This window comes from Triticum urartu, chromosome 3 (genome assembly GCF_003073215.2).
Source record: "Triticum urartu cultivar G1812 chromosome 3, Tu2.1, whole genome shotgun sequence".
Classification (NCBI taxonomy): domain Eukaryota; kingdom Viridiplantae; phylum Streptophyta; class Magnoliopsida; order Poales; family Poaceae; genus Triticum; species Triticum urartu.
In genome coordinates this window covers 108720822-108745461 of record NC_053024.1, presented here as the reverse complement: position 1 = coordinate 108745461, position 24640 = coordinate 108720822, and positions in this window count along the sequence as shown.

Sequence of the window (24640 nt, the reverse complement as noted above, 5' to 3'; positions counted from 1 at the left end):
CGACCTATGGCCGAATCTCGCGCTGCAACAGTGGTAGCATCCATCTCCGCCCAGTATGCTTTAACACAGGCAAAGGCCATCCGTGCGCCCTCTATGCACGCCGACCTCTTCATCGCATTAATGTGCGGCACCACATCAAGGAACTGCTGCACCAAGCTGAAATAGCCGTTCGGTTTTGACCTTTCCAGCCACAGCTGATCCACAACAGACCTCATGGAGAGTCCGGACAACCTATTTAGTTCGGCCCATTCGGCTAATTGGTCAGTCAATGAAAGCGGATGCTCGGGAGAATGGAATTGTCTCCAAAACAGCCGGTCTACTTCACGGTCCGTCTGACCCTGGAAATAACTAGCCGCATCGGCAGCGTTCGCCGCCAAATCCTCCGAACTCCACAGCCGATCCAGAGGGACATACCGTGGATCTCCGAACTTCCTCCGCAACATAAAGGATTTCCCAGCTACAATATCCCCGGCTTCCCGTAGCTCCTCCTTCTTTGCCCTCATAGCAGAGCGGAGGTCCTTTTTCGTTGCAGCAGCCTTCTCAAGGTCCGATGCCTTCACTTGGTTTTCCTTTTCAAGAACCCGGCAACGGTCGGCGGCGGCTTTTAATTCTATGGCCATCTTGGCCATCTTGTCTCGGCTCTCGCCATGTGCGGCCTTCTCGGCTTGTAACTCTTCGGCCGAGTTCCAAGCAGCCGCATTACCCAACCTCGCTTGTTCCTTGGCTCGGGCAAGTTCTTCCCGCAAGGCTTCAACAGTGGCAACTCCATCTGCAGTCACAACATATTAAAGATACTGGCATCATGCTGCTCTTCCTATGTGGCGTTTACCAGATAATAACACTTACCATGTGCCTCGTCAAGCCTTTTGTTAACAAGCTCGATGTCGGCGTCTGCCGCATCCAACTGCCGTTCTAAATGGGCAAACTCGCTAGTCCGGCTAGCCACCGGAGCTTCCATCACCTGCACATAGAGGCAGTATGGTTATTACCTGGGAATATGATCCTCTGTTCGTCGTCGTTTCTGACGAAAACCACAGTCTCAGGGGCTACTATCTACACAGGGCACACCTAGCATGTGCAGGACTATCATACATTCTTTTACGTACCTCAACGCCTGTCAGTAGACTCATAAAAGCTTCATGCAATCCTCTTTCGGCGGACGATATTCTCTCCATCACCGTATTCATCAGCACACGGTGTTCCTCTGAGATGGCCGCTCGCCGCACCAACTCCCTCAGAACATCCGATCGCACACTAGACGGTGCCGGACTCTTTTGTCTCCTCTCTTCGGGAGCCGGACACTTGGAGCTTCGGGGGTCAATGGGATTATCTTCTGGCCTCACCGGACTCGGAGAGGCCCTCCGCGACGACACTTCAGGGTCACCCGCTTCCGGAGCAGAGGAGTCTGTAGGAGGCGTTTCGCTCTCCATCATCTCTGGAAGAAGCTCCCCCGAAGACGAGCTCATTTGAGAGGGGCTAAGGCTCGAACTACAAAAACATGTGCGGTGGTTATTTTCTCAGAAGAAAAAGATGGCATATCTATACTATTAAAGTATTTCGGGTCACTTACGACTCGCGGGAGAATTGATCCCCCCGCGGACTTTGTGCGACAACAGCGCCCCCCAAGGTAGGACCCTCTGTGGGAGAATTCTTCTCCCGTTTGGTAGCTTCGGCTTCCGAATCCCCGGGCGCAGTCCTTTTCCTCTTCTGGTCGTCTTCCTTCATGGAGACGCTCGCTCCCTCGGCTAGAATGGGCAGCGTTGGGGGCCCGCGTCCGCCCGCATCATCCTCCATAGTATCTTCCTTCAAGGGCTCCGGGCAAGGTGCGGTCTGGAGCATCTTTTCCAATACCAGATTTTCGAAAGCCTCAGGGAGGGGTGCCGAACACTGAATCAACTTCGCCTTTGTTAGCCAGTCCTGGTCAAAAAGCAGACTCTCACAAATAACTTCGTAACAAAGGAGAGATAGTATGATCGGCCGGAAGATGCCTTACCTATTCGGCGGCGCGGTTACTACTCAGGCCCACATCCTCGGTGATTTCTGGACACTCCACCCGAGGTCTGAAGAATGACTTGTACATCTCCTCGTGCGTCAGGCCGAGAAAATTTTGAATGACACGCGGTCCCTCAGGATTGAACTCCCACAGGCGAAGAGGTCGGCGTTTGCAAGGCTGGACTTGACGAACCAACATAACTTGTATTACCGCAACCAAACTGAAATCTCCATTGAAGAGATCTCGAATGCGGCTTTGCAGTATAGGCACGTCCTTGGCTGGACCCCAGCTCAGACCTCTGCTAACCCATGACATCAGCTGTGGTAGAGGGCCCGAGTGGAAAACAGGGGGGGCGCCCACTTGGCACTTCTAGGAGCCGAGAGAATTAAACCATATCTTAGCATCACCCTTTAATGAGAACGGAAATATTTGAAGGATATAAAAGTAATGAATTCTCTCATTGAGGGAGTCCTGGATTAGGGGGTGTCCGGATGGCCGGACTATACCTTCAGCCGGACTCCTGGACTGTGAAGATACAAGATTGAAGACTCTGTCCCGTGTCCGGAAGGGACTTTCCTTGGCGTGGAAGGCAAGCTTGGTGATACGGATATGAAGATCTCCTACCATTGTAACCAACTTTGTGTAACCCTAACCCTCTCCCGTGTCTATATAAACCGGAGGGTTTTAGTCCCTAGGACAACATACACATCAACAATCATACAATAGGCTAGCTTCTCGGGTTTAGCCTCTCCGATCTCGTGGTAGATCTACTCATGTACTACCCATATCATCAATATTAATCAAGCAGGACGTAGGGTTTTACCTCCATCGAGAGGGCCCGAACCTGGGTAAAACTTCGTGTCCCTTGCCTCCTATTACCATCCGGCCTAAACGCACAGTTCGGGACCCCCTACCCGAGATCCGCCGGTTTTAACACCGACAATAAGCATGATAGAAAAAAAAATGTTTGGCCCAAAATGTCACGGATGTGTCTTTTTTTGTAGTGCTGGTGTGTTCTAAGTGCTAGAAATTCTTAAATATTCTATAAAAAATGATACTAAATTTTCTGGGCATTTGGAGAACTTTTATTCTCAGGTCATTTTTTATTGCACGGATAATTCAGAAAACAGAAAGAAAATACTATTTTTGCTTTATTAATCTAAATTACAGAAAGTAAAAGATGGGTACAAAGAGTTGTGCCTTCTAAATTCATCCATCTCATGCTCATCAAAAGGAATCCATTAACAAGGTTGATCAAGTCTTATTAACAAACTTCTTCTAAATGGCATGAAACCGAAGAACTTTCGAATAACACTAGGTTACCTCAATGGGGATATGCATTTCCCCAACAATAAGAATATCATATTTCTTTTTGGCAGTAGGAAGAGGGAATTCAAAACCTCCAATAGTAATAGTTGAAATTTTTCCAATAGAATTGATACTATGGACTTGAGGTTGTTTCTCCGGAAAGTGTACCGTATGCTCATTACCATTAACATGAAAAGTGACATTGCCTTTGTTGTGATCAATAAAAGCCCCTACAGTGTTCAAAAAGGGTCTACCAAGGATAATCGACATATTGTTGTCCTCGGGAATATCAAGAATAACAAAGTCCGTTAAAAGAGTAATGTTTGCAACCACAACAGGCACATCTTCACAAATACCAATGGGTATAGCAGTTGATTTATCAGCCATTTGCAAAGAAATTTCAGTAGGTGTCAACTTATTCAATTCAAGTCTATGATATAAAGAGAAAGGCATAACACTAACACTAGCTCCAAGATCACATAAAGTAGTTTTCACATAGTTTCTTTTAATGGAGCATGGTATAGTTGGTACTCCTGGAGCTCCAAGTTTCTTTGGTATTCCACCCTTAAAAGTATAATTAGCAAGCATGGTGGAAATTTTAGCTTCCAGTATCTTTCTTTTATTTGTAATGATATCTTTCACATACTTAGCATAGGGAGGCAATTTAAGCATATCAGTCAAATGGAAACACAAAAAGATAGGTCTAATCATTTCAGCAAAGCGCTCAAAATCATCTTCATCTTTTTTCTTGGATGGCTTAGGAGGAAAGGGCATGGGTTTCTGAACCCATGGTTCTCTTTCTTTACCATGCTTCCTAGCAACGAAGTCTCTCTTATCATAACGTTGATTTTTTGATTGTGGGTTATCACGATCAATAGCTGGTTCAATCTCTACATCATTATCATTACTAGGTTGAGCATCAACATGAACATCATTATTAAAATTATCACTAGGTTCATGTTCATCACCAGATTGTGTCTCAGCATTAGAAATAGAAATATCATTGGGATTCTCAGGTGTTGCTATAGCAGGTTCATTAGCATGCAAAGTCCTATCGGTTTTATTTTTATTTTTAGTATGAGGACTAGGTGCATTAGTATTAGTTCTCTGAGAATCTTGCTCAACTCTCTTAGGATGACCCTCAGGATACAAAGGTTCCTGGATCATTTTACCACCTCTAGTCATAACCCTAACAGCATTATCATTACTCTTATTATTCAACTCATTAAGCAAATCATCTTGTGCCTTAAGTACTTGTTCTACTTGAGTTGTAACCATGGAAGCATGTTTACTGATAAGCTTAAGATCACTAACAGTTCTACTCATATAATCACTCAAGTGTTCAAGCATGTAAGCATTACGTTTCAATTGTCTACTAACATAAGCATTGAAATTTTCTTGTTTAACAACAAAATTATCAAACTCATCCAAGCATTGACTAGAAGACTTATTATGAGGAATATCACCTTCATCAAATCTATGGAGAGAGTTTACTTCTACTACCTATGTCGGGTTATCAAGACCATGTATTTCCTCAATAGGCGGTAAATTCTTAACATCTTCAGCTTTAATACCTTTTTATTTCATAGATTTCTTTGCCTCTTGCATATCTTCGGGACTAAGAAATAGAATACCTCTTTTCTTTGGAGTTGGCTTCGGAGTTGGTTCAGGAAGTGTCCAAACAGTATCATTACTCAACATATTGTTCAATAGCAATTCAGCTCGCTCAATAGTTCTTTCCATGAAAACACAACCAGCACAACTGTCCAGGTGGTCACTGGAAGCATTGGTTAGTCCATTATAAAAGATATCAAGTATTTCATTTTTCTTGAGAGGATGATCAGGCAAAGCATTAAGTAATTGGAGAAGCCTCCCCCAAGCTTGTGGGAGACTCTCTTATTCAATTTGCACAAAATTAAATATTTCCCTTAAACCAGCTTGTTTCTTTTGAGCGGGGAAATATTTTGCAAAGAAGTAGTGAATCATATCATGGGGACTACGCACACAACTAGGAGCAAGAGAATTAAACCATATCTTAGCATCACCCTTTAACGAGAAAGGAAACAATTTAAGAATATAGTAATAGAGAATTCTTTTCCTCATGAGCAAATAGGGTGGCTATATCCTTTAATCTAGTAAGATGCGCCACAACAGTTTCAGATTCATAACCATAAAAAGGATCGTATTCAACCAAAGTAATTAACTCAGTATCGACAGAGAATTCATAATCCTTATTAGTAACAAAGATATGAGAAGTAGCAAAAGCAGGATCATATTTCATTCTAGCATTCAAGGATTTTTCTTTCATCTTAGCTAACAATTTCTTAAGATCCTCTCTATCATTGCAAGCAAAGAAGTCTCTAGCAGTTTCTTCATCCATAACATAGCCCTCAAGTACAACAAGCAATTCATATCTAGGGGAGAATCATAATCTTTAGTTTCAATAATATCATCAGTTTTAGTAATTTCATTCTCTCTAACCCTAGCAAGTTATTCATCAAGAAATTCACCAAGTGGCACAGTATTATCAAGCATAGAAGTAGTTTCATCATAAGCATCACGCATAGCAGAAGTGGCATCATCGATAACATGCGACATATCGGAATCAATAGCAGTTGTAGGTGTCGCGAGTTTACTCAAAACAGAAGGAGAATCAAGTGCAGAGCTAGATGGCAGTTCCTTACCTCCCCTCGTAGTTGAGGGAAAAATCTTGGTTCTTTGATCTTTCAAATTCCTCATAGTGGTCAACAAATATAAATCCCAAGTGACCCAGAGAATAGAGCTATGCTCCCCAGCAATGGCACTAGAAAAAGGTCTTGATAACCCACAAGTATAGGGGATCACAACAGTTTTCGAGGGTAGAGTATTCAACCCAAATTTATTGATTCGACACAGGGGTAGCCAAAGAATATTTTCAAGTATTAGTAGTTGAGTTGTCAATTCAACCACACCTGAAAGACTTAATATCTGCAGCAAAGTATTTAGTAGCAAAGTAGTATGGAAGTAGAGGTAACTGTGGCAAAAGTAACCGTAGCAGTTTTGTAGCAATCGTAACAGTGGCAACGGAAAAGTAACTTAGCAAAGATCAGTATGTGAAAAGCTCGTAGGCAATGGATCAATGATGGATAATTATGTCTGGCATTCATCATGCAATGGTTATAACATAGGGTGACACAGAACTAGCTCCAGTTCATCAATATAATGTAGGCATGTATTCCGAATATAGTCATACGTGCTTATGGAAAAGAACTTGCATGACATCTTTTGTCCTACCCTCCCATGACAGTGGGGTCCTATTGGAAACTAAGGGATACTAAGGCCTCCTTTTAATAGAGAACCGGACCAAAGCATTAGCACTTAGTGAATACATTAACTCCTCAAACTACGGTCATCACCGGGAGTGGTCCCGACTATTGTCACTCCGGGGTTGCCAGATCATAACACGTAGCAGGTGAATATTGACTTGCAAGATAGGATCAAGAACACAAATATATTCATGAAAACATAATAGGTTCAGATCTGAAATCATGGCACTCGGGCCCTAGTGACAAGCATTAAGCATAGCAAAGTCATAGCAACATCAATCTTAGAACATAGTGGATACTAGGGATCAAACCCTAATAAAACTAACTCGATTACATGGTAAATCTCACCCAACCCATCACCGTCCAGCAAGCCTGTGATGGGATTACTCACGCACGGTGGTGAGCATCATGAAATTGGTGGTGGAAGATGGTTGATGATGACGATGGCGACGGATTCCCCTCTAAGGAGCCCAAAACGGACTCTAAATCTGCCCTCCCGAGGAAGAACAGGGTTGGTGATATGTCTCCAACGTATCTACTTTTCCAAACACTTTTGCCCTTGTTTTGGACTCTAACTTGCATGATTTGAATGGAACTAACTCGTACTGACGCTGTTTTCAGCAGAACTACCATGGTGTTATTTATGTGCAGGATCAAACATTCTCGGAATGACCTGAAACTTCACGGAGACACTTTCCAGAAAATAATAAAAATACCTAGCAAAGATGAAGGCCAGGGGGCCCACCGTCTTGCCACGAGGGTGGGGGGCGTGCCTGCCCCCCTAGGTCGCGCCCCCCTACCTCGTGGGCCCCTGTTGCATCTCCGACTCCAACTCCACCTCCATATATTGAGTTTCGATGAGAAAAAATCAGAGAGAAGAAATCATCGTGTTTTACGATACAGAGCCGCCGCCAAGCCCTAAAACCTCTCAGGAGAGCTGATCTGGGGTTCGTTTGGGGCTCCGGAGAGGGGAATCCATCGCCATCATCATCATCAACCATCCTCCATCACCAATTTCATGATGCTCACCGCCGGGCGTGAGTAATTCCATCATAGGCTTGCTGGACGGTGATGAGTTGGATGGGATCTATCATGTAATCGAGTTAGTTTTGTTAGGGTTTGATCCCTAGTGTCCACTATGTTCTGAGATTGATGTTGCTATGACTTTGTAAGCTTAATGCTTGTCACTAGGGCCCGAGTGCCATGATTTCAGATCTGAACCTATTATGTTTTCATCAATATATGAGTGTTCTTGATCCTATCTTGCAAGTCGATAGTCACCTATTATGTGTTATGATCCGTTAACCCCGAAGTGACAATAATCGGGATACTTACCGATGATGACCGGAGTTTGAGGAGTTCATGTATTCACTATGTGTTAATGCTTTGTTCCGATTCTCTATTAAAAGGAGGCCTTAATATCCCTTAGTTTTCGTAAGGACCCCATTGCCTACATTACATTGATGAACTGTAGCTAGTTCTGTGTCACCCTAGGTTATGACTGTTACATGATGAACCGCATCCGGCATAATTCTCTATCACCGATCCATTGCCTACAAGCTTTCCATATATTGTGCTTCGTTTATTTACTTTTCTGTTGCTATTGTTATCATCACTACAAAATACCAAAAACATTACTTTTGCTACTGTTACCTTTTGCTACCATTATCACCACTATCATATTACTTTGCTACTAAACGCTTTGCTGCAGATATTAAGTTTCCAGGTGTGGTTGAATTGACAACTCAGCTGCTAATACTTGAGAATATTCTTTGGCTCCCCTTGTGTCGAATCAATAAATTTGGGTTGAATACTCTACCCTCTAAAATTGTTGCGATCCCCTATACTTGTGGGTTATCAAGACCATTTTATGGCGCCGTTGCCGGGGAGCATAGCTCTATTCTTTGAGTCACTTGGGATATATATCTGCTTATCATTATGAAGAACTTGAGAGATCCAAAAACCAAGATCTATCCCTCAACTACGAGGGGAGGTAAGGAACTGCCATCTAGCTCTTCACTTGATTCACCCTCTGTTATGAGTAAGCTTGTGACACCTACACCTGCTTTTGCTATTCGTTCTGATATGTCGCATGTTATTGATGATGCCACTTCTGCTATGCATGATACTACTATGCCACTTAGTGATTTTCTTGATGAACCACTTGCTAGGGCTAGAGAAATTGAAAATATTGAATCTGATGATACTGATGAAAGTGATGATGAAGAACTACTTGCTATTCCTAAGGGTTATGTATTTGATCAAGATGCTTCTTTAGCTATTTTAGCTTGCAGAAATGGAACTGAACTTAAAAAATTATTAGCTAGATGGAGTAAGCAATCTCTAAATGATAGAATGAAACCTCACCCTGCTTTGACTACTTCACCTATCTTTGTTACTGATAAGGATTATGAATTCTCTGTTGATCCTGATATAATTACTTTGGTTGAATCTGATCCTTTTCATGGTTATGAATCTGAAACTGTTGTGGCACATCTTACTAAATTGAATGATATAGCTACCCTGTTTACTAAAGATGAGTGTCGGTGTCAAAACCAGCGGATCTCGGGTAGGGGGTCCCGAACTGTGCGTCTAGGCCGGATGGTAACAGGAGGCAAGGGACACGAAGTTTTACCCAGGTTCGGGCCCTCTCGATGGATGTAAAACCCTACGTCCTGCTTGATTAATACTGATGATATGGGTAGTACAAGAGTAGATCTACCACGAGATCGGAGAGGCTAAACCCTAGAAGCTAGCCTATGGTATGATTGTTGATGTGTATGTTGTCCTACGGACTAAAACCCTCCGGTTTATATAGACAACGGAGAGGGTTAGGGTTACACAAAGTCGGTTACAATGGTAGGAGATCTTCATATCCGTATCGCCAAGCTTGCCTTTCACGCCAAGGAAAGTCCCTTCCGGACACGGGACGGAGTCTTCAATCTTGTATCTTCACAGTCCAGGAGTCCGGCTGAAGGTATAGTCCGGCCATCCGGACACCCCCTAATCCAGGACTCCCTCAGTAGCCCCTGAACCAGGCTTCAATGATGACGAGTCCGGCGCGCAGATTGTCTTCGGCATTGCAAGGCGGGTTCCCCCTCCAAGTACTTCATAGAAGATTTTGAACACAAAGATAGTGTCCGGCTCTGCAAAATAAGTGTCCACATATTGCCATAGAGAGAATAGTATTTACACAAATCTAATCTGCTGACGTATTCCGTAGCGTGACACACCACGGCCAAGCCTTTATCTGAGGCATTTCATTATCCCACCTTAGCGCGTCATGCGAGGCGGTTTCCTTGGCACGTCTTGTTAAAGCAGAGATCATGTCCCCTTATTCCGGGATTCTCATCAATACGGGCGTGGGTAAACCAACCGCTTCTAGGACTCCTAGATTATAGGCAAGTCCAAACGGACACGGAGAGGACGCTTGATATTCACCCTCTTTATAAAGGGGACAAGGCCTTTATTTTTCCCTCCCGTGCTCAATCGAATCCTTCCCCCACCTCAAGCTCAAAACGCCCGAAGTTCAGGTCAGGTGCTCCGAACCTTCAGTCATGTCCGGATCTAGCCTTCAAGGCCGATGGGTGCCTTCCTCCGTCACGGAAGAAGACATCAAATGGTTGAGGGAGGCCAGATATCTGACCGCCGAGATTTTGCATCGGCTGCCTCCCCGAGGGCAGGACGTCCCCACCCCCGAACCTAACGAAAACGTCGTGTTCGTCTCCCACTTCCTCTGAGGCCTAGGCCTCGCTCTGGATCCTTTCGTAAGGGGTTTGATGTTTTACTATGGGCTAGACTTTCATGATCTAGCTCCGGACTCCTTTCTTCATATCACGACATTTATTGTCGTGTGCGAGGCCTTCCTCCGGGTTACCCCTCACTTTGGCCTATGGCTCAAGAACTTTGAAGTGAAGCCGAAGATGATCGAGGGGCAACATGCAGCGTGTGGAGGTGCCTTAATACGCAAGATGACAGGAGCTCCGTGATCCAAAGGTTCCATCCCAGAGGTTTCTGAATTGTGGCAACAAGAGTGGTTCTACGTCACGGCTCCTAGAAGTGCCAAGTGGGAGGCTCCCCCTGTTTTATGCTCGGGCCCCCCACCACAGCTGATGTCATGGATCAGCAGAGGTCTGAGCTGGGGGCCAGCCAAGGACGTGCCTATACTGCAAAGTCGCATTCGAGATCTCTTCAATGGAGATTTTAGTTTGGTTGCGGTAATACAGGTTATGCTGGTTCGTCAAGCCCAGCCTTGCAAACACCGGCCTCTTCACCTGTGGGAGTTCAATCCCGAGGGACCGCGTGCCATTCAAAATTTCCTCGGTCTGATGCACGAGGAGATGTACAAGTCATTCTTCGGACCTCAAGTGGAGTGTCCGGAGATCACCGAGGGCATGGGCCTGAGTAGTAACCGCGCCGCCGATGAGGTAAGGCATCTTCCGGCCGAACATCTCTCTTCATTACGAAGTTATTTCTGAAAGTTCGCTTTTTGAACAGGGCTGGCTAACAAAGGCGAAGTTGATTCGGTGTTCGGCCCCCCTCCCTGAGGGTTTGGAAAATCCGGTATTGGAAAAGATGCTCCAGACCGCTCCTTGCCTGGAGCCCTTGAAGGAAGACACTGTGGAGGATAATGCGGGCGGACGCGGGCCCCCAACGCTGCCCACTCTAGCCGAGGGAGCGAGCGTCTCCATGAAGGAAGGCGACCAGAAGAGGAAAAGGACTGCACCCGGGGATTCGGAAGCCGAAGCTTCCAAACGGGAGAAGAAGTCTCCCACAGAGGGTCCTACCTCAGGGGGCGCCGTTGCCGCACAAAGTCCGTGGGGGGATCAATTCTCCCGCGAGTCATAAGTGACCTGAAATACTTTTAATGGTACAGATATGCCATTTTTTTTCTTCTGAGAAAATAACCACCGCATATATTTTTGATGTTCGGGCCTTAGCCCCTCTCAAATGAGCTCGTCTTCGGGGGATCTTCTTCTAGAGATGATGGAGCGCGAAACGCCTCCTCCGGACTCCTCCACGCCAGAAGCGGGCGACCCTAAAGTGTCATCGCGGAGGTCCTCTCTGAGTCCGGTGAGGCCAGAAGATAATCCCATTGACCCCCGAAGCTCCCAGTGTCCGGCTCCCGAAGGGAGCAGACAAAAGAGTCCGGCACCGTCTGGTGTGCGATCGGATGTTCTGAGGGAGTTGGTGGGGCGAGCGGCCATCTCAGATGAACACCGTGTGCTGATGAACACGGTGATGGAGAGAATATCGTCCGCCGAAAGTGGATTGCATGAAGCTTTTATGAGTCTACTGACAGGCTTTAAGGTACGTAAAAGAATGTATGATAGTCCTGCACATGCTAGGTGTGCCCTGTGTAGATAGTAGCCCCTGAGACTCTGGTTGTCGTCGGAAACGACGACGAACAGAGGATCATATTCCCAAGTAATAACCATAATTCCTCTATGTGCAGGTGATGGAAGCTCCGGTGGCTAGCCAGACTAGCGAGTTTGCCCATTTAGAATGGCAGTTGGATGCGGCAGACGCCGACATCGAGCTTGTTAACAAAAGGCTTGACGAGGTGCAGGGTAAGTGTCATTATCTGGTAAACGTCACATAGGAAGAGCAGCATGATGCCGGTATCTTTAATATGTTGTGACTGCAGATGCAGCTGCCACTGTTGAAGCCTTACGGGCAGAACTTGCCCAAGCCAAGGAACAAGCAAGGTTGGGTAATGCGGCTACTGTGAAGGCGGTCGAAGAGTTGCAAGCCGAGAAGGACGCGCATGGCGAGACCCGAGATAAGATGGCCAAGATGGCTATAGAATTAAAAGCCGCCGCCGACCGTTGCCGGATTCTTGAAAAGGAAAACCAAGCGAAGGCATCGGACCTTCAGAAGGCTGCTGCGACGAAAAAGGATCTCCGCTCTGCTATGAGGGCAAAGAAGGAGGAGCTGCGGGAAGCTGGGGATATTGTAGCTGGGAAATCCTTTATGTTGCGGAGGAAATTCGGAGATCCATGGTATGCCCCTCTGGATCGGCTATGGAGTTCGGAGGATGTGTATATGGATTTGGCGGCAAGCGTTGCCGATGCGGCCAAGTACTTCCAGGGTCAGACGAACCGTGAAGTAGACCAGCTGTTTTGGAGACAATTCCATTCTCCCGAGTGTCCACTTTCATTGACTGACCAATTAGCCGAATGGACCGAACTAAATAGGTTGTCCGGACTCTCCATGAGGTCTGTTGTGGATCAGCTGTGGCCAGAAAGGTCAAAACCGAACAGCTATTTCGGCTTGGTGCAGCAGGTCCTTGACATGGTGCCGCGTATTGATGCGATGAGGAGGTCGCGTGCATAGTGGGCGCACGGATGGCCTTTGCCCATGTTAAGGCATACTGAGCGGAGATGGATGCTACCAATGTTGCAGCGCAGGATTCGGCTATAGGTCGAAAGGCTGCTGAGCACTACTTTGAAGAAGTTCTTGAGGGTGCCCGTTTGATAGAGACCCAGTGCTCAAAAAATATTATGTTTGAGTGATATGTAATCTCATTGTAAGTGAAATGCTTTTATGAATTTTTATAAGGCTATTTTTATACTTTTGCCTGAAAGTAATATGATGCCTCCTGGGCGGCCGTTTATGTATACATGCGTATAACCTGAAAGATTGCAGTCGTTGGCTTCAACCCCCACGCATATAATGTGGAGGTGCTCGCAAAAACACGCGTTCACACTTAACCCAACGTCTTGGTCCTATTAAGGAGGTGATAGCGGAGCGAGCGAGGCAACCGGACTATAATGTTTTAGCACTTTCACTTAGCCATAGAAGTTTGACAGTGGGGCTACTAGATAGCCCCTGGTGGCACCGCACTATCCCGATTCCGGGGTGCGTACATGCCTGGCCGGAAAACGACCCTTCGTTAAGGCGGAGGAATTCTAACATTCCCACAGGTCATCGAGTGGTTGACCAGTTTCATGCTATATCATGACAGTCACTTTTCGGCTTTCTCTACTGAGGTGCTCGTCCGGATGAACCAGGGCACAATCACAGTAGTTCTCCTGGTACTACCTTAGCCGGCAAGGCGGAACGTAAGGCACCAAAACACAGGAGCCGGGCAAACCCAACATTTGACCAAAGACAATGATTCGGAGCTGATGCATATAGGGCCAAACTCGCGACGCCGAACACTCCCTAAGGTATTCGGTCTTTGTGGTATAAACCGGGCCTAAATAGTGGCCTTTGTAAGAAGCCCCTTGTGTCCAGGTACGCGCATTGTTCTAGCATGGCCACATGCCAAGACGCCGGCATCCTTCTCAATGGTGGATATGTGTCAACAAGAGATAGTAAAAAAGGTTTACGCAGGGTCTTAATCTAAAAAGAATCCTTGGGGCGGGTCCCTGCTGCACATCTGCGCCTGTGTCTCCGTTGTGCTGTATCCTGGACAGGTGTGGCATGATGATCGTATGTAAAAGAGAGGAAGTTAAGTAAAAAATTCGTCGTGCAAAAAGATAGTTTTTAAAGAAACCATGTAAATTTCAAGATGATAAGAAGTTGCCACTTGTCTGCGCGCGTTGAGCCCCTTGTATTGACAAATGGGGGGTGTGACCATTTATTCCGTATAAATAGCGGCGCCGGGCTTGATTAGTTGTATCTGAGGTCTTGATGACCTATTGGATGCTTTCCCTTGTCCGGGCGCCTTTAGTGTGCGGCTGCCAAGGCAGCCTCACTCTCTTCGGCGCGCAGAGATCGCTTGATATTTCCATGCACTGTAATGATGCCACGTGGACCGGGCATCTTGAGTGTGAGGGAAGCGTAGTGTGGCATTGCATTAAAGCGAGCGAAAGCTTCGCATCCGAGCAGTGCTTGATAGCCACTTTGAAACGGAGTGATGTGGAAAGTTAAATGCTCACGACGGAAGTTGTCGGGGGAGCCGAATATAACTTGTAGCAGGAGGGAGCCCGTACAACGAGCCCCTGGGCCTGGCGTTACTCCTTTAAAGGTAGTATTTCTATGGCGAATTTGTGTTGGGTCTAAACCCATCCCGCGGATTGTATCCTGATATATTAGGTTTAGGCTACTGCCGCCGTCCATCAAGACTCTTGTGAAGTGATATCCGCCAATTACCGGGTCTAATACCAGGGCAGCCCATCCTGCGTGTCGGATACTTGCAGAGTAATTGTGATGGTCGAAAGTGATCGGTTGAGATGACCAGTGGCAGGACTTCGTGGTGACAGGCACTTGGGTATATTTTCCTGGGAGTGTCGCGTTGTTTTTTCCCTTGATTACGTGTAACACGTTTACCGTTTTGACTTCTGGTGGAAATTTCTTTTGTTCCCCCGTGTCTTGCTTGGGGGGCCCGTCCTCGTCTTCACTTGGTGTATCCTCCCCCTTGTGTACGGCGTTGAGCTTGCCGGACTACTTGAAGACCCAACATTCTCTGTGGGTATGATTAGCAGGTTTGCCAGGGGTACTATGAATCTGACATACTTGGTCCAGAATTTTGTTGAGGCTGGACAATTCATCCCTGGTGCCTTTAGTGGGCGGCTTTTGACCTGGCCGAGAGCTTTTGAATCCAGCATTTACTGCCATGCCCTTCGTGTTGTCTTCTTTATTCCGGCGTTTGTTATTGTTGTTGCGCCGTGATTTCCCGTTTCCATCTCTAACTTCAGATGTGCTGGGGTCGCTGGTGCTGCATCTGGCTAGCCAGCTGTCCTCACCCGCGCAAAAGCGGGTCATAAGGTTTGTCAGTGCGCCATCGTTCTCGGCTTATTTTGTCCGAGGTGTCTGGCGAGCCATTTGTCACAGACGCTATGCTTGAAAGCTGCCAGGGCTTCGGCGTCCGGACAGTCGACAATCTGGTTCTTTTTAGTAAGAAACATGTTCCAAAGCTTTCGGGCTGACTCTCCGGGTTATTGAGTTATATGACTCAAATCGTCCGCATCCGGAGGTCGGACATAAGTCCCTTGAAAATTTGCCCGAAAGGCGTCTTCGAGCTCTTCCCAACTTCCAATCGAGCTTTCGGGTAGGCCTTTGAGCCAGTGACGAGCTGGCCCTTTGAGCTTGAGGGGTAGGTACTTGATGGCGTGGAGATCATCCCCTCGAGCCATATGGATATGAAGGATGTAGTCCTCAATCCAGACCCCAGGGTCTATTGTTCCGCCGTATGCCTCTATGTCTATGGGCTTGAATCCTTCTGGAAATTCGTGGTCCAGCACCTCGTAGGTGAAGCATAGGGGATGTGCGGCACCCCTGTAGCTGGGTGTACCGCGTTGTTCGGATGTTTGTTGTGTTGCATTATATGCTGGGGCACGCTTGCGTGGTCCATAGATGGATCTTGTTGCGCCATCCTTTGGGTGCGAGCCCTCGCATGGGTCGCGTATTGTATTGTGAGCGGCATTGTATGCCGATCTGTGTTGGTAGAGGGTCGTCTATCCGACCAGGTGGCTGCTTTGATATTTGTTTGTGGGGGTTCTGAGGCCTCCTCATCGAATTCGGGTAGCAGCTTCCGCTTTGGGTAGCTCTTGGAGGGGCGATTCTCGCCGTACCTTGCTGCGGTGTTGAGTATTTTACTCCATCTGATTTGGAGTGTGTCTTGCGCGGCTTTGAGCCTTTGCTTCTACTTTTTCAGACTCCTCGCGGTGGCAACAAGCCTTTTACGGGTAGTCTGCTGCTCCGGGTGCCTGTCCGGCGTTATGTCGTCCGGACCATTAGCCTTGATAGGATTTGTTTGTTCGGTTTGATTATCCGGATTGCCGTTGTCCGGAAGCGGTTCACCCTGCTCCAGCGCTGGGTCTGTATGATCGCTATTTCTGTCGAGGCGGTATTTGGGGCGGCGCTTGCGTCGCTGCTTTGACTGCTTTTCAAGGGAACAAGCTTTCGGTGCGTCCTTCCGCTCCTCGTCGTCATCTTTTGGTGCGTCCACCATGTATACGTCATATGATGAGGTGGCGTTCCAGGGTCCAATGGGCGATGGTTCTTCATCGTCTCCTTCATCAGCGTCCATACCGCCGATGTCTGCGGAGTCGAACTCGAGCATGTCGGTTAAATCATCGATAGTGGCTACAAAGTGGGTGGTGGGTGGGCTTTGAATTTCTTCATCGTCCAAATTCCAACCGTGCTGACCGTAGTCTGGCCAGGGCTCTCCTGATAAACAGAGAGACTTCAGTGTCTTCAGAATGTCGCCCAAAGGCGTGTGCTGAAAGATGTCCGCGGCAGTAAACTCCATAATCGGCGCCCAATCGGATTCGATCGGCAGGGGCGCGGAGGGTTCAGAGTCCGGAGAGGGGTCCGGCTCCTTGGAGTCACGAGTCTTGCAGAGTACGGGGCTCGTGTTCAGCTCAATCGCCGTTGGGATCGCAGCCCCCGAGGTGGCGTCCAATCGCCCATCCTCGATCGGCGCAGTTGGCTCTGAATTGAGGGTCGGAGCCGATGCGGGTGCGGCCTCCAGGGCACTGTTCGGCGGCAGAGCTAGATTGTGCTCGTCGTGATAGTGCGGCGCGCTCGGCAGTGGCTCGAATCCGTCGAAGATCAAGTCCCCGCAGATGTCAGCCGTGTAGTTTAAACTTCCAAATCTGACCTGACGGCCAGGGCCGTAGCTTTCGATCTGCTCCAGACGGCCGAGCGAATCGGCCAGCAGTGCGAAGCCGCCGAAGACGAAGATTTGTCCGGGGAGGAAGGTCTCACCCTGGACTGCATCGCTATTGATGATCGTAGGAGCCATCGAGCCTGGCGGCGACGACACAGAGGAACTCTCAATGAAAGCACCAATGTCGGTGTCAAAACCGGCGGATCTCGGGTAGGGGGTCCCGAACTGTGCGTCTAGGCCGGATGGTAACAGGAGGCAAGGGACACGAAGTTTTACCCAGGTTTGGGCCCTCTCGATGGAGGTAAAACCCTACGTCCTGCTTGATTAATATTGATGATATGGGTAGTACAAGAGTAGATCTACCACAAGATCGGAGAGGCTAAACCCTAGAAGCTAGCCTATGGTATGATTGTTGATGTGTATGTTGTCCTACGGACTAAAACCCTCCGGTTTATATAGACACCGGAGAGGGTTAAGGTTACACAAAGTCGGTTACAATGGTAGGAGATCTTCATATCCGTATCGCCAAGCTTGCCTTCCACGCCAAGGAAAGTCCCTTCCGGACACGGGACGGAGTCTTCAATCTTGTATCTTCACAGTCCAGGAGTCCGGCTGAAGGTATAGTCCGGCCATCCAGACACCCCCTAATCCAGGACTCCCTCAACTTATGACACTTCTATGACGATAATTGTGACAAATCCCGGTATCATCATAGATGTGGTGGGGCGGTTGAACAGGACCCCGTGGAGAGGGCTGGTTGAACTGTAGCCGGTGGAGGAGCGCATGATGGAGGCTAGATGAACATGAGCCCATGGATGAACATTCGCAGGTGGAGGCTGGAGGAGGTCGACGGTGGATGAACAGTAGCCCATGGAGGCAGTCGATGGTGGAGATGAATAGTATCCCGCGGAGTCCCGCTTTGCGGTACGCCACACCCCTCCCGATGAATAGGACCCCCGTTTCGACCGTAGCGCTCCAACACAAGTCCGTTTCCTCCGTTTTGTGGTACGCTACACTCCTCCCGATCAACAAGACCCCGTTTTGACCGTAGGAGGTCCAAGAGAAGTCCGTTTCCTCCGTTTTGCGGTACGCCAGACCCCTCCCGATGAATAGGATCCTGTTTCGACCATGGCCGGCCGAACACAAGGTCGTTACCTCCGTTCTGTGGTATGCCAGGCCTCGTTTCCATCGGCTGTTCCGTCCAAGCCGGTTGGCTCCCGATGGACACGACGACACATTTCCATTCCGACCGAACCAGTTGTACGTACGTGGCCGTATTTACTTTCTTGCACCCTGGCCGCTGTATGTACGTGTACATGCTACGTGCGTGCCTCTACTAAGACATGTGCGCACCTCTACTATGACACGTGCCCTTCCTTACATGGCCATGGTTCATCGCTGCAGCCTGCAGATAGACCGATCATATGTACCTAGACGTTCGCGACCAGAATGACAATGCTACGTACGCTTCGACCAGGTGGGTCCTGACTGTCAGTCACTTCCTTGCGTGTGAAGATGTAGCTGGTGGGTGAAAGTGCAACTATCCCTAGGTGGTTTTGGTAATTCATAACAACATATAGCTCATTGAGCTAATGCTATTCCAAGATGATTATTTCAGGAAAGCTCAATGATTGGCATGGCATGGATGTGAAAGTGGAACCCTCAAAATGCTAAGGACAAAGGATTGGCTCAAGCTCAAAAGCTCAAGACTCTTCATTTTATATTTTAGTGATCCAAGATCACATTGAGTCTTTAGGAAAAGCCAATACTATCAAGGAGGGATGAGGTGTTGCTTAATGAGCCTCTTGCTTCATGTGCTTAGTGATATGCTCCAAAACCCTCAACTACTTTCCCATATCCACATATGACCTAAACCCTAAGCCAAACTCGGTCCTACCGATTCTTCCTATCCGGCGCCATCGAGTTTCACTTGTCATTAGCCACTGCCAAACCCTAGCAATTCGGTTCTACCGATAGGGATCTCGGTCTCACCGAGATGGGGTTGCAAACTCTCTGTTTCCCTTTCGTAACTTTTCGGTCTCACCGAAAGAGCGAATCGGTCCCACCGAGATTGCAATGTAAACTCAGTGTTTCCCCTTTGTAACTTTTCGTCTCACCGAGTTCCACTCGGTCTCACCGAAAGAGCAAATCGGTCCCACCGAGTTTGCCTGACCAACTCTCTGGTTAGCTAATTACCAAATTCGGTCTCACCGAGTTTGTGTAATCGGTCTCACCGAGATTACGTTATGCCCAAACCCTAACCATATCGGTCCTACCGAGTTGCATGTCAGTCCCACCGAAAATCTCTAACGGTCACTAGGTTTACATTTTCGGTCCGACCGAGTTTGTTGATTCGGTCCCACCGAGATTGGAAAACTGTGTGTAACGGTTGGATTTTGTGTGGAGGCTATATATACCCCTCCACCTCCTCTTCATTCGTGGAGAGAGCCATCAGAACACACACACCATTCCAACTCATATGTTCTGAGAGAGAACCACCTACTCATGTGTTGAGACCAAGATATTCCATTCCTACCATATGAATCTTGATCTCTAGCCTTCCCCAAGTTGCTTTCCACTCAAATCTTCTTTCCACCAAATCCAAATCCTATGAGAGAGAGTTGAGTGTTGGGGAGACCTATCATTTGAAGCACAAGAGCAAGGAGTTCATTACCTACACACCATTTGTTACTTCTTGGAGAGTGGTGTCTCCTAGATTGGCTATGTGTCACTTGGGATCCTCCGACAAGATTGTGGAGTTGAACCAACGAGTTTGTAAGGGCAAGGAGATCGCCTACTTCGTGAAGATCTACCACTAGTGAGGCAAGTCCTGTGTGGGCGATGGCCATGGTGGGATAGACAAGGTTGCTTCTTCGTGGACCCTTTGTGGGTGGTTGCTTCTTCGTGGACCCTTCGTGGGTGGAGCCCTGTGTGGACTCGCGCAACCGTTACCCTTCGTGGGTTGAAGTCTCCATCAACGTGGATGTAGGATAGCACCACCTATCCGAACCACGGGAAAAACATCCGTGTCTCCAATTGCGTTTGAATTCTCCAAACCCTTCCCTTTACATTCTTGCAGGTTGCATGCTTTACTTTCCGCTGCCTATATACTCTTTGCATGCTTTCTTGAATTATGTGATGATTGCTTGACTCGTCCTAAATTAGCTAAAATCTGCCAAGAACTAAAATTGGGAAAAGGTTAAGTTTTTATTTGGTCAAGTAGTCTAATCACCCCCCTCTAGACATACTTTTGATCCTACAAGTGGTATCAGACTTTGGTCTCCATTTGCTTGATCTCCATAGCTTTTGGTGGTCATAGCCTTGGTTTCACAACCTAGGAGAGTATGGCGTCTAGCGAGGGAAATTATCACCGTAGAGGTCCTTACTTTGATGGTACTAATTTTGCTAGTTGGAAGCATAAAATGAAAATGCATATTCTTGGACATAACCCCGCCGTTTGGGCTGTGTGTTGGTTTGCAAGGTGACTTCTTTAATGGGAGAGAACCAAGCCGTGAAGCTACCGCGGATGAGTTGAAGATGTTGCAATACAATGCTCAAGCTTGTGATATTCTCTTCAACGGATTGTGCCCCGAAGAATTCAACAAAATCAGCTGTCTTGAGAATGCGAAGGAAATTTGGGACACTTTGATTGATATGCACGAAGGTACCGACTCTGTCAAGGAATCCAAGTTGGATGTGCTTCAAAGCCAACTTGACAAGTTCAAGATGAAGGATGGTGAAGGTGTCGCTGAAATGTATTCTAGGCTTGCTCTCATCACAAATGAGATTGCCGGCTTAGGAAGTGAAGAGATGACCGATAGATTCATCATCAAGAAGATTCTAAGAGCCTTGGATGGAAAATATGATACCGTGTGCACATTGATCCAAATGATGCCAAATTACAAAGATCTCAAGCCAACGGAGGTGATTGGAAGAATTGTTGCTCATGAGATGTCACTTAAGGATAAAGAGGAACTTCACAACAAGTCAAGTGGTGCCTATAAAGCCTCATGTGAAGCCCCTACATCATCAAGTGAGAAACAAGACTTCAATGAAGAATTGAGCTTAATGGTGAAGAACTTCAACAAGTTCTACAAGAGTAGAAGCAAAGATAGAAGCTTCAAGTCAAGGTCCTACAATGACAAAAGATCTTCTAGTCGAGAGCGAAACTGCTACAATTGTGGAAGACCCGGACACTATTCCAATGAGTATACGGCTCCCTACAAGAGAAGAGAAGATTCTTCAAGAAGAAGAAGCAAAGAATCACCACCAAGAGAGAGAAGGAGTAGAGATGATCGTTATGAACGAAGATACTCATGGAGAAGCAAGGATTTGGAAAGGAAGGAAAAATCATCAAGGAGCTACACAAGACGAAGACATCAAGCTCATGTTGGTGAATGGGTATCTGGCTCCGACTCCGACAGCCACTCCGAGAGAAGTTATCACTCCGACTCCGAAGATACTCAAGATGAAGGTGTTGCCGGTCTAGCACTTGTGTCAACCAACTCCTACGACATATTTGACTCACCAAATGAAGGAATTGGAAGATGCTTCATGGCCAAAGGTCCTAAGGTAACACACCCCGAGTATGTTGATTTCAATAGTGATGAAGATGACTTGTTAGGTGATGATTTGCTTGTTGACAACTCTAGTGATGAATACTACGATGAAACGTCAATTAATCATGCTAATCAAGATAAAACAAATGACAATGATAAGGAGAAAATTGAGGCTCTAACTAAAGAACTAAACACTCTTAAGTTAGCTCATGAAACTATCTTCGAAGATCATCGAGAACTTTTAAGAGCTCATGAGAAATTACGCTTTGAAAAGCTCAATCTTGAGCAAGAGCATGAGTTCTTAAAGGAAATCAATGATGATCTCCGCAAGAAAAGTTCTTCTTACATTGCCAAGCGTTTACTCTTATCCACTTACATGCCTCAAGTCAAGTCTAGTAACAAGAAAGATTCTTCCTCTAGCAGTAACAATGATCATGCTAAATCCAATATTGTTGCTTCTAGTAGTTCTCTTGATTCCACTAATGATTCTCTTAGCCAAGTTATACTTGAGCAAGAAAATAGCTTATTGAAGGGAATTATAGAGAAAGGAGTGTACAAAAGCCTTGCCGGGAGTAAGCAATTCGAGGAAATTGTGCGCAAGCAAGGAATGCATCGGAAGAATCAAGCTGTTGGTTTTGAACGAAAGTTCAATGCCAATGGAGTTGAGTGGGAAGAAGATCAATACCCCAAGACGAAGTTTGTTCCTCAACAAGAGAAGTATGATCCTACTTCCTTCAAAGGGACACAAGCTCAAGATGATCTTCCACCACAAGACTACAAGCAAAAAGGTAAGGACAAGTTTCAAGAGGAGATTGACGCATTTGAAGAAGCTCCTAAGACCTTAGTCAAGTGGATTCCCAAGACTACTTCAAGTTCCACTTCATCAAGTACGACTACAACTCCAAGGATTCCCATCAAGATGGTGTGGATCCAAAAGAAGAAGAACTAGAGAGTTCTTGAGGGTGACTCCGCCAACATACTTCACTCTTATCATTTTGGCAAGGACAAGTGCAATCAACTTCCACATCTTGAACTAGTTCAAGGAGTCACAAACCCTCTTGTTGGTAAGACAAGGGACAAGGTAACCTAAAAGTTTTCTTGGACATCATCTTTTGTGTGCATCACTCTATGTCTATGGATATCCTTGTTTGTTCCTTGTGGGACTAACCCATGTAGGTATTGAAAGTGCAATTCACTCAAATGGATAGCTCCAAGAGATCTACATCAACATTGAGCATCCACATCTCCAATATCTACATGAGGTCATCATCGACAAAACCCAAGGTTAGTTCATCCCTCTTAGGGGGGATATCACATCTAGGGGGAGCTTTACTCTAAGACTTGAGCTAAAGCAACTCTAAAGATGTGAACAAAACAATGCTTTATGTAAAAGTGGTAACCCCACTTGAGCTTAAACAATGAGTATGACCTATGATCAAGTGTTCTCACTTGACTCCTAAGTCAATATACTCATATATAGATGACCTAGTCATCGCAAATTGCTTGATAGATGCTAGAATTGGTTGTGCATGCCTTGTCACATATTTCATTTGCCATCTTATTGTGTGAGCATGCTGGTTGCATATTTTACTCATTCGAGGACATCCACTTGTTGTTTTGATTGTTCGGCTTTATTTCTTTTTGCCAAGTGGATGGACAAGAATGCCTAAGAACCTCCTCTAGCTATCTATGCTTTTCTCGTCTCAAACTCTATTCATGCTGCATCACAAAATTTGATCAAGTCAGATTCGAACCACTCTGTGTGAGGAGCGCTCGGAGTCCCCGATTCGTCATAGAATTAAACTTCCAAAACCTCTTTATGATTCTCGGTCTGACCGATACTCCACTTTCGGTCCTACCGAGATCATTAAGTTGATCTAGGTTTTCGATCATGGTGCAACCGATTTGAACCTTTCGGTCACACCGAGTTTCAGTAATTGCCTGCAGTTATGAATCTCGGTGCCACCGAGTTGTTCCACTCGGTCACACCGACAGAGTCGGGCTATATATAGTCACGGGCAAAATTTTGGAAATTTCTCCGAACCCCTTCGCCCGTGCGATAGCCTGCTCTGCCCTCGTGGTCTCCGGATCATCTTCTCGCCGCCAGCCGCCTCCAGTCGCTGGTCTCCGTCGCCGTCAACGGGAATTCTGCCCCGCCATTGCCGCCGTAGGAAGTCTGCGCCGAACTAGGGTATGGACTTGATCACAGTGCTATTCCCCGTCCGATTCCTAGCACATTGTGTTCTTCATGATTCTTGCCACGTTTGATAAACTTCTATCCAGTCAATGAACTCATAGATTAGGTTTGATTCGAAAATTCTAGGTTTAGGTTTCCGCCGAAACCATCTCGGACCCACCGAGTTGAAAAACTCGGTCCCACCGATTTGGCTTATGCCATTGCACAAGTGAGACTCGGTCTGACCGAGAATTACTATCGGTGTGACCGATTTTGGAACTCTGTGAAACCCTAGCAGTCTCGGTGCCACCGAACTGTGACTCGGTCCAACCGAGTTCACCAGTTCAGGTGCCAAAACTGCTTCGGTATCACCGAGTTTAAAAATCGGTAGATCCGAGATGATTTCAGTGGGAAACTAAAACTAAGTTTTTGGATCATTCTTTTGCAAAAATCTCTGCATTTTGTGATGCTCATCCTTTCTACCTCATCTATAATCTGTTCACAGGGTCAGCAGTCAGAGTGCAGCATGTCAGACCAAAGTGATAGCCAGAACATGTCAGAGCAGCAGGTGCACATGAGTGAGGGCACTAGTCCCTCCAGTTCTTCTGATGAAGGCAGCAGGAGCACTCCTAGCAACTTGCCAAAAGCTGCCACGAGACAGAGGAAGAAGAGGACTTCAGATTCCGAAGATGAAGACTATGTGGCAGAGGAAGAGGCCACTTCCAAGAGAGTTGAGCT